Below are 13,002 nucleotides of genomic sequence, written 5' to 3'. Positions count from 1 at the left end.
ATACTGTATAGTATTATACAGTTATGAAATGTTATTTTATTTACTTTTATAGTGCTACCGTGTTACCTGTAGAATATGTAGAAAATCTGTAGGAATATTATTTTAACTGTTAATGGGAAATAGAAAAAAATAACAATTGAAGATTTAACTGCACAACAAGGTTTATTGTGTATTTTTAAACAATACATTAGTAATAATAATGTAATATAATACAACAATAAAAATCTGTTTTAAAAGAAGACTAATGAACAATATATATTTAATAATTAAGATCAGTGAAGAATTAATGTATTTCAATTCATGCAAAAATGATCCTGAACAGGTAAAAAAGAAACTTAGAAAGAAAGCAAGACAGGTGAGGATGAAGGCCAGGTGAGGAGGGTAGTGATGGTGTCAAGTGGAAGAAGAGAGACAGCACTTCTGATAATCCTGCAAGGAATGATAAGCACAAATCAATCAGAGGCAAAACATACAACTAATAATAATTAAAAAAAAACTAACTCACATTATCAACACCTTTTTAGAAGAATTTGTTTTGCCTATGGTATCCACATTATTTTTCACGGAAGAGTGGGTACAGCCATTTATAAATGAAATGTGTCTGGCTTCCGGTGTCATCCGCTTACAGTTATTTCTAGCAGTAAAAAAAAACTTGTTATGCTTCTTGATATTTTGATGTATTGAATTTGTCATAATTGTAAACAACAATTAATGGCCTTCTTTCAATTAATTAAACAAATATTTTTATCATTTACAGCATTTTGTTATTCATCTCATTATTTCCATATAGCGGCTAATGAACCGGAAGTCTCGCACATTCACAGAAAATAGCTTAGGTAGGCTACTTCAGTTTTTACATTGAAGAAACACGTTCAACATGGATACGCAAACGGTTTTCTGTGGTAACGAACAAATACCCGCCTATAAAAGAGAATGAACATGTCTTGTATCAGAAGCTGAAGTAATAAATATTGAGAAGGCAATGGCCCGTATTCTATATTTCTGACTCCAAACAATTGGCCACTGATCAGGGCTGCGTTTCCCCAAAGCATTGTAACCTTAAATTGATTATAGACAATTACCACCAATGGTCTCTATGATCAATTTAGGCTTACGATGCTTACGATAGTCAGTTCCTTTCATAGATATGTCTGTCGACTTAATGCTTACTAATTTTAATGATGAAAAAGACGTGCGTGAGTTCACGCCGTGAGAGGTGAATGTGAATGCTGAGTGGCAGCGGGATAGATTAAATTAACGCAGATATGAGGTGTGTATAATTTCAATTAAATAACTCCCACTCGATAAGGACTAACAGTAGCTGCTGATCATTTGTCTTGTGTTCGATTCTCGATTTTGAATCAAATTTCATTTAGATATATGCATAGATTTGATTTTAGATTTGATCATAGATTTTAAATCTATTCAATGCATATATCAAATTGAAATTTGATTCAAAAGAGAATTCCCAATTTCAAAAGTACCGCTTTTGAATCAAATCGTGACCCAAAGAATCGATTTGAATCGAATCGTTGAATCAAAAAGATTCCCACCCCTATTATATTTCATTATATTTTTACTTTACCTGTTGTCTTCATTATTTAATTTATGTTTGAGAACATTTAAAACTTAAATAAATATTTGATATTGATTGTAATAATTATCAATACTAACTGATATGAAACATTTTATCAAGATGATTTTGACCATATCACTCAACACTATTTTTTTTACAATTATAATATATAAAAATACAAATTATTTGACTTATACAAGGCATATTTGTTAAATGGAAACTGTGAAGGGAACATAATTACATTTTAAAACAGACTATCAATTTGAAAAATGTATGGTTTAAGTCATTTCCACCCTTTCTGGATTTTTCTAAATACAGATTCAGACACAAATCATTTCTACAGATATGGGCTCCACTGCACATCCCTAATATTACTCTTACCTTAATGATTTTGCCAATCATATTCTGCAATGTCCCTGATGTAGGATGCAACGTGTGGATTCAAGGCCATGGTCTTCCTCCGAACAACCTTCCCACTCTTTCTGCTCACCTGGAACTGTGATGTTCATTTCGAATTTTCAGGATTTATCCTGACAAGAAACCTGTAAATACAAAAAAATATATATATATTTTCCAACTGAATCAAGAGTGATCACAATATGTAGCATAATCTGTAATAAGTCACATCACAATAGGGGATATAAGCTCTAAACCATCACCAAAAAGCCATTGGTGTTTCTAAAAGAAATCAATTTGTAACAAAAGTGTATGAATGAACCATACTGTCTATGGAATGAACACTGACTGAGGTAACTGCACAAGGTCCTGGCAGATCGCCAGGTCAGGTCCTCACAGACGTGTAAAAGAAAATTCTGATTTAGCCGAAAATAAGCGCGAATAAATCAATAAGAGGAATCGAAAATGTAATTTTATAACAAGAATCCGAGTCCTTGGGTATCCAATTTCAGGATACATTGATCGATTTTCAATTCCCAACCGTATGATATGTAAAATAATAAACGCGCAGGCGTTTCCACCGACTTAAAATGGTAAATAACAAAATTATTAGATCATTCTGACCTTATAAGAGGCTACATGTGCAATCTATGTTCATAAAATCACATTTATTAATCAAGTAGGCTAGCTATCAACATAAAGGAAATCCGCTTATGTTCTTTAATGCCTGTAACGTTAAGTCAGAAGCCGCGGGCAGTTCTTCTAAACTAACGTTAACCTGCCACTACTTAGTTTGCATAAAAACATATAAATATTCATCACTAACCAGATATTTATGGCGAACACTTCGCCGACCGACACAGCGACGGGATGCAAAGGCCTGCGCTCTCAAAGTTACTCAGGGAACTGAAGATTCATAAAACGGCAGCATGTGGTTATTTTTCGCGGTCATTTCGTACTACTGTATTTAAATTTACAGTAACATGTTCCAAACTACATTGAAACCTATCATATTGTACACAGCTTATAGTAAAATGTTGAGAATAAATATCAAACTCGTGGTCAGCCATTCTCTAAATAACTTTAAACTTTAACTTTAACTTTTCTAGAATCCATGCATATAGCCTAAATATTAAGATTTATTACTTACCATATGACGAAGTTCCAGGTCGGCAGAAACGACAGCTCTGATGCACTGACTCAACAGAAAAACTCATTCAAATGCGCTCTCATGCCCCCCACTGACAGAAATGAAGACTGTTAATGGTCAACCAGTCCTTCAAATGTTTTATGTAAGGATAATGTTAACAAGCTAGCAATTTTACTTGTGGAATTGTGTGTGGTGTTTTTCGCGGCCACTTTGCACTGCTGTATTTAGCTTTACAGTAACTAATAATTTCCCAGAATGCATTGAAAATCTACAGTAAAATACTGTCAACTGTGTGCACAGTACATAACTGTTGAAAATACACAATAATACTGTGAAAGCAACAAAATCTACAGTAACATAATGTACATAGGTTATACAGCAAGAAACTGTTGAGAAAAACAGTATAATGCTGTGAAAACAACAGAAATCATTTACAGTGTAGTACGGTGACGCATTGCTGGCACATACATATTTTTTTTCCCTCAATTATGTCGTAATAACGAGATGTTATGTCGTTAAAACGACATATTTTCTTGGCCTTATAAGGACATGTGTAGTCATGTACAAAATATGCCTTTATCCACATAAAATTGATAGTGTATCACGCCTTTATCACACTTCTACGTTCAAAAAGCTTAAGCAAATAGTAGCAGCCCCCAATCAGGCAAAATTAATCAATGAGGCCCTTTTTAAAAAAAAATATATTTTATATAGGCCTATTTGTTTTTTTTTTATATATATAATATATTATATATAAGATTTATTTTTGTTAATAGGCTATATCTTCATTACAGAGATATAATTAAACAAAAAATAGTCAAACATTGTGTTCTTATTTTGTTGAATTAATGAAATGTAAATCTTCGTCTTTATAACAGACGATACAATACAATACAAAAATCTTCAAGATACAGCCTACACATCTTCACATGTATAACGAATTTGTCACCTTATAAACAGTCCGTTGTGTGGGGGTATAAGCAATGCTATATAGAAATATATGGTTAGTATCTTAATTTAAACTTTATTTTATTAGTTAATTAACTAATTATGCTAACTCAACTAATTTAATGTAAAGAGCTGGATACTAATTAGGCTACTAATTAAATAATGTCAAATATTAAATGTAGGCTATTGATTAAAGTTGCCAACGACTAAAGATTTTTTTAGACTTGTAGTCATTCAAGCAGTTAGGAATAATCACACATTTTTCATTCCCGGGTGTATTTAGCCTGGTGGTCAGTACACTCACCATTGACATTTATTGCTTTTTAGCTTGCAACCTGAGTTCAAGTCCCGTTTCATCAAACTTTCTTGATACTATACTCTCCTATCATAATAAAAGGCAAAAATATATATTCTTTAAACTGATGCAAGTTAAGCTCCATCCACACACAAAATAAAATCAGCATTTTTTAAGCCATTACATCAATAACTCATATAATGGGAGTGGGGGAACGGATTCCGACAGCTGTTTTATTTGCCATCGGATTCTGTTCCCCCAATTTTTCTGACAGACTGAGGTTCTAATATTTATCAAATTGATGCTGTTTAAGCTCCATCCACACACAGAATAGAATAAGGGTATTTTAAGCCGATACATCAACATCTCTCATCATTGGGGTGGGGGAACGGATTTCGACAGCTGAACCATTTGCCGTCAGATTCTGTTCCCCCTGTTTATTACACAATAAGGTTCTAAGATTTATCAGATTGTAGAAGATTACTGTCCTCATCAGCCTAGTGGTCAGTGGCCTGAAAATGTCACTTTTTTTAGCTTTGGGCGACCCGAGTTCAAGTCCCAGTTCGTCTAACTTTCTTTATACTATACTGTCCTATCATAATAAAAGGCAAAAATATATATATTCTTTAAACTGATGCAAGTTCAGCTCCATCCACACACAAAAATAAACCAGTGTTTTTTAAGCCATTACATCAACACCTCTCATAATGGGAGTGGGGGAACGGATTCCGACAGCTGTTTTTTTTTTTTTTTTTTTTTGCCGTCGGATTCTGTTCCCCCAATTTTTCTGACAGTCTGAGGTTCTAATATTTATCAAATTGATGCTGTTTAAGCTCCATCCACACACAGAATATAATAAGTGTATTTTAGGCTACATCAACATCTCTCATCATTGGGGTGGGGGAACGGATTTCGACAGCTGAACTATTTGCCGTCGGATTCTGTTCCCCCTGTGTTTATTACACAATAAGGTTCTTTAGATTTATCAGAAAATAAACAATTACTCTACTCAATAGCCAAGTGGTCAGTGGCCTGACAATGGTTTTTTTTAGCTTTGGGCGACTCGAGTTCAAGTCCCGGTTCGTCAAACTTTCTTGATACTATACTGTCCTATCACAATAAAAGGCAAAAAAATATATATTCTTTAAACTGATGCAAGTTAAGCTCCATCCACACACAGAATAGAATAAGTGTATTTTAAGCCGATACATCAACATCTCTCATCATTGGGGTGGGGGAACGGATTTCGACAGCTGAACTATTTGCCGTCGGATTCTGTTCCCCCTGTGTTTATTACACAATAAGGTTCTAAGATTTATCAGAAAATGAATAATTGCTGTCCTCAATAGCCTAGTGGTCAGTGGCCTGACAATGTTTTTTTTTAGCTTTGGGCGACTCGAGTTCAAGTCCTGGTTCGTCAAACTTTCTTGATACTATACTGTCCTATCACAATAAAAGGCAAAAAAAAAAATATATTCTTTAAACTGATGCAAGTTAAGCTCCATCCACACACAGAATAGAATAAGGGTATTTTAAGTCGATACATCAACATCTCTCATCATTGGGGTGGGGGAACGGATTTCGACAGCTGAACTATTTGCCGTCGGATTCTGTTCCCCCTGTGTTTATTAGCCTACACAATAAGGTTCTAAGATTTATCAAATTAGGGAAGATTACTCTCGTCAATATCCTAGTGGTCAGTGCCCAGACAATGTCTTTTTTTAGCTTTGGGCGACCCGAGTTCAAGTCCCGGTTCGTCAAACTTTCTTGATACTATACTGTCCTATCATAATACAAGGCAAAAAATATATAAAAACTGATGCAAGTTAAGCTCCATCCACACACAAAAATAAAATCAGCATTTTTTAAGCCATTACATCAACACCTCTCATAATGGGAGTGGGGGAACGGATTCCGACAGCTGTTTTTTTTTTTTTTTTTTTTTTTTTTTGCCGTCGGATTCTGTTCCCCCAATTTTTCTGACAGTCTGAGGTTCTAATATTTATCAAATTGATGCTGTTTAAGCTCCATCCACACACAGAATAGAATAAGCGTATTTTAAGCCAATAGGCTACATCAACATCTCTCATCATTGGGGTGGGGGAACGGATTTCGACAGCTGAACTATTTGCCGTCGGATTCTGTTCCCCCTGTGTTTATTACACAATAAGGTTCTAAGATTTATCAGAAAATTGACAACTACTCCCCTCAATAGCCTAGTGATCAGTGGCCTGACAATGTTTTTTTTTAGCTTTGGGCGACTCGAGTTCAAGTCCCGGTTCGTCAAACTTTCTTGATACTATACTGTCCTATCACAATAAAAGGCAAAAAAAAAAAATATATATATATATTCTTTAAACTGATGCAAGTTAAGCTCCATCCACACACAGAATAGAATAAGGGCATTTTAAGCCGATACATCAACATCTCTCATCATTGAGGTGGGGGAACGGATTTCGACAGCTGAACTATTTGCCGTCGGATTCTGTTCCCCCTGTGTTTATTACACAATAAGGTTCTAAGATTTATCAGAAAATGGACAATTACTGACCTCAATAGCCTAGTGGTCAGTGGCCTGGCAATGTTTTTTTTTAGCTTTGGGCGACCCGAGTTCAAGTCCCGGTTCATCAAACTTTCTTGATACTATACTGTCCTATCATAATACAAGGCAAAAAATATAAAAACTGATGCAAGTTAAGCTCCATCCACACACAAAAATAAAATCAGCATTTTTAAGCCATTACATCAACACCTCTCATAATGGGGGGAACGGATTCCGACAGCTGTTTTTTTTTTTTTTTTTTGCCGTCGAATTCTGTTCCCCCTGTGTTTATTACACAATAAGGTTCTAAGATTTATCAAATTAGGGAAGATTACTCTCCTCAATAGCCTAGTGGTCACTGGTCAATGCCCAGACGTTGTCTTTTTTTTAACATTGGGCGACCCGAGTTCAAGTCCCGGTTCGTCAAACTTTCTTGATACTATACTGTCCTATCATAATACAAGGCAAAAAAATATAAAAACTGATGCAAGTTAAGCTCCATCCACACACAAAAATAAAATCAGCATTTTTTAAGCCATTACATCAACACCTCTCATAATGGGAGTGGGGGAACGGATTCCGACAGCTGTTTTTTTTTTTTTTTTTTTTTTTTTTTTGTTGCCGTCGGATTCTGTTCCCCCAATTTTTCTGACAGTCTGAGGTTCTAATATTTATCAAATTGATGCTGTTTAAGCTCCATCCACACACAGAATATAATAAGTGTATTTTAAGCCGATACATCAACATCTCTCATCATTGGGGTGGGGGAACGGATTTCGACAGCTGAACTATTTGCCGTCGGATTCTGTTCCCCCTGTGTTTATTACACATTAAGGTTCTAAGATTTATCAGATAGGGAAGATTCCTCTCCTCAATAGCCTAGTGGTCAGTGGCCTGACAATGTTTTTTTTAGCTTTGGGCGACTCGAGTTCAAGTCCCGGTTCGTCAAACTTTCTTGATACTTTACTGTCCAATCACAATAAAAGGCAAAAAAAATATATATATATTCTTTAAACTGATGCAAGTTAAGCTCCATCCACACACAGAATAGAATAAGGGCATTTTAAGCCGATACATCAACATCTCTCATCATTGGGGTGGGGGAACGGATTTCGACAGCTGAATATTTGCCGTCGGATTCTGTTCCCCCTGTGTTTATTACACAATAAGGTTCTAAGATTTATCAGAAATTGGTCAATTGCTGTCCTCAATAGCCTAGTGGTCAGTGGCCCGGCAATGTTTTTTTTAGCTTTGGGCGACCCGAGTTCAAGTCCCGGTTCGTCAAACTTTCTTGATACTATACTGTCCTATCATAATACAAGGCAAAAAAATATAAAAACTGATGCAAGTTAAGCTCCATCCACACACAAAAATAAAATCAGCATTTTTTAAGCCATTACATCAACACCTCTCATAATGGGAGTGGGGGAACGGATTCCGACAGCTGTTTTTTTTTTTTTTTTTTTTGCCGTCGGATTCTGTTCCCCCCATTTTCTGACACACTGAGGTTCTAATATTTATCAAATTGATGCTGTTTAAGCTCCATCCACACACAGAATATAATAAGTGTATTTTAAGCCAATAGGCTAGATCAACATCTCTCATCATTGGGGTGGGGGAACGGATTCGACAGCTGAACTATTTGCCGTCGGATTCTGTTCCCCCTGTGTTTATTACACAATAAGGTTCTAAGATTTATCAGAAAATGGACAACTACTCTCCTCAATAGCCTAGTGGTCAGTGCCCTGGCCTCTGACAATGTTTTTTTTTTAGCTTTGGGCGACTCAAGTTCAAGTCCCGGTTCGTCAAACTTTCTTGATACTATACTGTCCTATCACAATAAAAGGCAAAAAAATATATATTCTTTAAACTGATGCAAGTTAAGCTCCATCCACACACAGAATAGAATAAGTGTATTTTAAGCCGATACATCAACATCTCTCATCATTGGGGTGGGGGAACGGATTTCGACAGCTGAACTATTTGCTGTCGGATTCTGTTCCCCCTGTGTTTATTATACAATAAGGTTCTAAGATTTATCAAATTAGGGAAGATTACTCTCGTCAATATCCTAGTGGTCAGTGCCCAGACAGTGTCTTTTTTTTAGCTTTGGGCGACCCGAGTTCAAGTCCCGGTTCGTCAAACTTTCTTGATACTATACTGTCATATCATAATACAAGGCAAAAAAATATAAAAACTGATGCAAGTTAAGCTCCATCCACACACAAAAATAAAATCAGCATTTTTTAAGCCATTACATCAACACCTCTCATAATGGGAGTGGGGGAACGGATTCCGACAGCTGTTTTTTATTTTGTTGTTGTTTTTTTTTTTTTTTTTTGCCGTCGGATTCTCTTCCCCCCATTTTTCTGACACACTGAGGTTCTAATATTTATCAAATTGATGCTGTTTAAGCTCCATCCACACACAGAATATAATAAGTGTATTTTAAGCCAATAGGCTACATCAACATCTCTCATCATTGGGGTGGGGGAACGGATTTCGACAGCTGAACTATTTGCCGTCGGATTCTGTTCCCCCTGTGTTTATTACACAATAAGGTTCTAAGATTTATCAGAAATTAAATAACTACTCTCCTCAATAGCCTAGTGGTCAGTGGCCTGACAATGTTTTTTTTCAGCTTTGGGCGACTCGAGTTCAAGTCCCGGTTCATCAAACTTTCTTGATACTATACTGTCCTATCACAATAAAAGGCAAAAAAATATATATTCTTTAAACTGATGCAAGTTAAGCTCCATCCACACACAGAATAGAATAAGTGTATTTTAAGCCGATACATCAACATCTCTCATCATTGGGGTGGGGGAACGGATTTCGACAGCTGAAATATTTGCCGTCGGATTCTGTTCCCCCTGTGTTTATTATACAATAAGGTTCTAAGATTTATCAATTTAGCGAAGATTACTCTCGTCAATGTCGTAGTGGTCAGTGCCCAGACAGTGTCTTTTTTTAGCTTTGGGCGACCCGAGTTCAAGTCCCGGTTCGTCAAACTTTCTTGATACTATACTGTCCTATCATAATACAAGGCAAAAAAATATAAAAACTGATGCAAGTTGAGCTCCATCCACACACAAAAATAAAGTCAGCATTTTTTAAGCCATTACATCAACACCTCTCATAATGGGAGTGGGGGAACGGATTCCGACAGCTGTTTTTTTTTTTTTTTTTTACCGTCGGATTCTGTTCCCCCCCATTTTTCTGACACACTGAGGTTCTAATATTTATCAAATTGATGCTGTTTAAGCTCCATCCACACACAGAATATAATAAGTGTATTTTAAGCCAATAGGCTACATCAACATCTCTCATCATTGGGGTGGGGGAACGGATTTCGACAGCTGAACTATTTGCCGTCGGATTCTGTTCCCCCTGTGTTTATTACACAATAAGGTTCTAAGATTTATCAGAAAATAGACAACTATTCTCCTCAATAGCCTAGTGGTCAGTGGCCTGACAATGGTTTTTTTTAGCTTTGGGCGACTCGAGTTCAAGTCCCGGTTCGTCAAACTTTCTTGATACTATACTGTCCTATCACAATAAAAGGCAAAAAAAAAAATATATATTCTTTAAACTGATGCAAGTTAAGCTCCATCCACACACAGAATAGAATAAGGGCATTTTAAGCCGATACATCAACATCTCTCATCATTGAGGTGGGGGAACGGATTTCGACAGCTGAACTATTTGCCGTCGGATTCTGTTCCCCCTGTGTTTATTACACAATAAGGTTCTAAGATTTATCAAATTAGGAAGATTACTCTCCTCAATAGCCTAGTGGTCATTGGTCAGTGCCCAGACAATGTCTTTTTTTTAACATTGGGCGACCCGAGTTCAAGTCCCGGTTCGTCAAACTTTCTTGATACTATACTGTCCTATCATAATACAAGGCAAAAAAATATAAAAACTGATGCAAGTTAAGCTCCATCCACACACAAAAATAAAATCAGCATTTTTTAAGCCATTACATCAACACCTCTCATAATGGGAGTGGGGGAACGGATTCCGAAAGCTGTTTTTTTTTTTTTTTTTTTTGCCGTTGGATTCTGTTCCCCCAATTTTTCTGACACACTGAGGTTCTAATATTTATCAAATTGATGCTGTTTAAGCTCCATCCACACACAGAATATAATAAGTGTATTTTAAGCCGATACATCAACATCTCTCATCATTGGGGTGGGGGAACGGATTTCGACAACTGAACTATTTGCCGTCGGATTCTGTTCCCCCTGTTTATTACACAATAAGGTTCTAAGATTTATCAAACTAGGGAAGATTCCTCTCCTCAATAGCCTAGTGGTCAGTGGCCTGGCAATGTTTTTTTAGCTTTGGGCGACTCGAGTTCAAGTCCCGGTTCGTCAAATTTTCTTGATACTTTACTGTCCTATCACAATAAAAGGCAAAATATATATATATATATTCTTTAAACTGATGCAAGTTAAGCTCCATCCACACACAAAAATAAAATCAGCATTTTTTAAGCCATTACATCAACACCTCTCATAATGGGAGTGGGGGAACGGATTCCGACAGCTGTTTTTTTTTTTTTTTTTTTGCCGTCGGATTCTGTTCCCCCCATTTTCTGACACACTGAGGTTCTAATATTTATCAAATTGATGCTGTTTAAGCTCCATCCACACACAGAATATAATAAGTGTATTTTAAGCCAATAGGCTACATCAACATCTCTCATCATTGGGGTGGGGGAACGGATTTCGACAGCTGAACTATTTGCCGTCGGATTCTGTTCCCCCTGTGTTTATTACACAATAAGGTTCTAAGATTTATCAGAAAATGGACAACTACTCTCCTCAATAGCCTAGTGGTCAGTGCCCTGGCCCCTGACAATGTTTTTTTTTTAGCTTTGGGCGACTCAAGTTCAAGTCCCGGTTCGTCAAACTTTCTTGATACTATACTGTCCTATCACAATAAAAGGCAAAAAAATATATATTCTTTAAACTGATGCAAGTTAAGCTCCATCCACACACAGAATAGAATAAGTGTATTTTAAGCCGATACATCAACATCTCTCATCATTGGGGTGGGGGAACGGATTTCGACAGCTGAACTATTTGCTGTCGGATTCTGTTCCCCCTGTGTTTATTATACAATAAGGTTCTAAGATTTATCAAATTAGGGAAGATTACTCTCTTCAATATCCTAGTGGTCAGTGCCCAGACAGTGTCTTTTTTTTAGCTTTGGGCGACCCGAGTTCAAGTCCCGGTTCGTCAAACTTTCTTGATACTATACTGTCATATCATAATACAAGGCAAAAAAATATAAAAACTGATGCAAGTTAAGCTCCATCCACACACAAAAATAAAATCAGCATTTTTTAAGCCATTACATCAACACCTCTCATAATGGGAGTGGGGGAACGGATTCCGACAGCTGTTTTTTTTTTTGTTGTTGTTTTTTTTTTTTTTTTTTTGCCGTCGGATTCTCTTCCCCCCATTTTTCTGACACACTGAGGTTCTAATATTTATCAAATTGATGCTGTTTAAGCTCCATCCACACACAGAATATAATAAGTGTATTTTAAGCCAATAGGCTACATCAACATCTCTCATCATTGGGGTGGGGGAATGGATTTCGACAGCTGAACTATTTGCCGTCGGATTCTGTTCCCCCTGTGTTTATTACACAATAAGGTTCTAAGATTTATCAGAAAATAAATAACTACTCTCCTCAATAGCCTAGTGGTCAGTGGCCTGACAATGTTTTTTTTCAGCTTTGGGCGACTCGAGTTCAAGTCCCGGTTCATCAAACTTTCTTGATACTATACTGTCCTATCACAATAAAAGGCAAAAAAATATATATTCTTTAAACTGATGCAAGTTAAGCTCCATCCACACACAGAATAGAATAAGTGTATTTTAAGCCGATACATCAACATCTCTCATCATTGGGGTGGGGGAACGGATTTCGACAGCTGAAATATTTGCCGTCGGATTCTGTTCCCCCTGTGTTTATTATACAATAAGGTTCTAAGATTTATCAATTTAGGGAAGATTACTCTCGTCAATGTCGTAGTGGTCAGTGCCCAGACAGTGTCTTTTTTTAGCTTTGGGCGACCC

At 36.5% G+C, this 13,002-nt stretch overlaps 1 long non-coding RNA gene across 1 annotated transcript; it reads right to left on the bottom strand.

Moving 5' to 3' along the window:
• Window positions 1–100: 100 nt before the first annotated feature.
• Window positions 101–3,185, bottom strand: LOC308707529. The gene is made up of 3 exons (XR_014032182.1): window positions 3,123–3,185; window positions 1,958–2,118; window positions 101–429 (listed from the first exon to the last, which is right to left on the bottom strand). It is a non-coding gene; the product is annotated as an uncharacterized lncRNA (long non-coding RNA).
• Between the last annotated feature and the right edge of the window lie 9,817 nt (window positions 3,186–13,002).

The sequence above is a fragment of the Scardinius erythrophthalmus genome, assembly GCF_964197995.2.
Source record: "Scardinius erythrophthalmus genome assembly, chromosome: 19".
NCBI classification, from domain to species: Eukaryota; Metazoa; Chordata; class Actinopteri; order Cypriniformes; family Leuciscidae; genus Scardinius; species Scardinius erythrophthalmus.
Note: the sequence above shows the minus strand (reverse complement) of the source record. Positions and strands in the feature narration are given on the sequence as shown.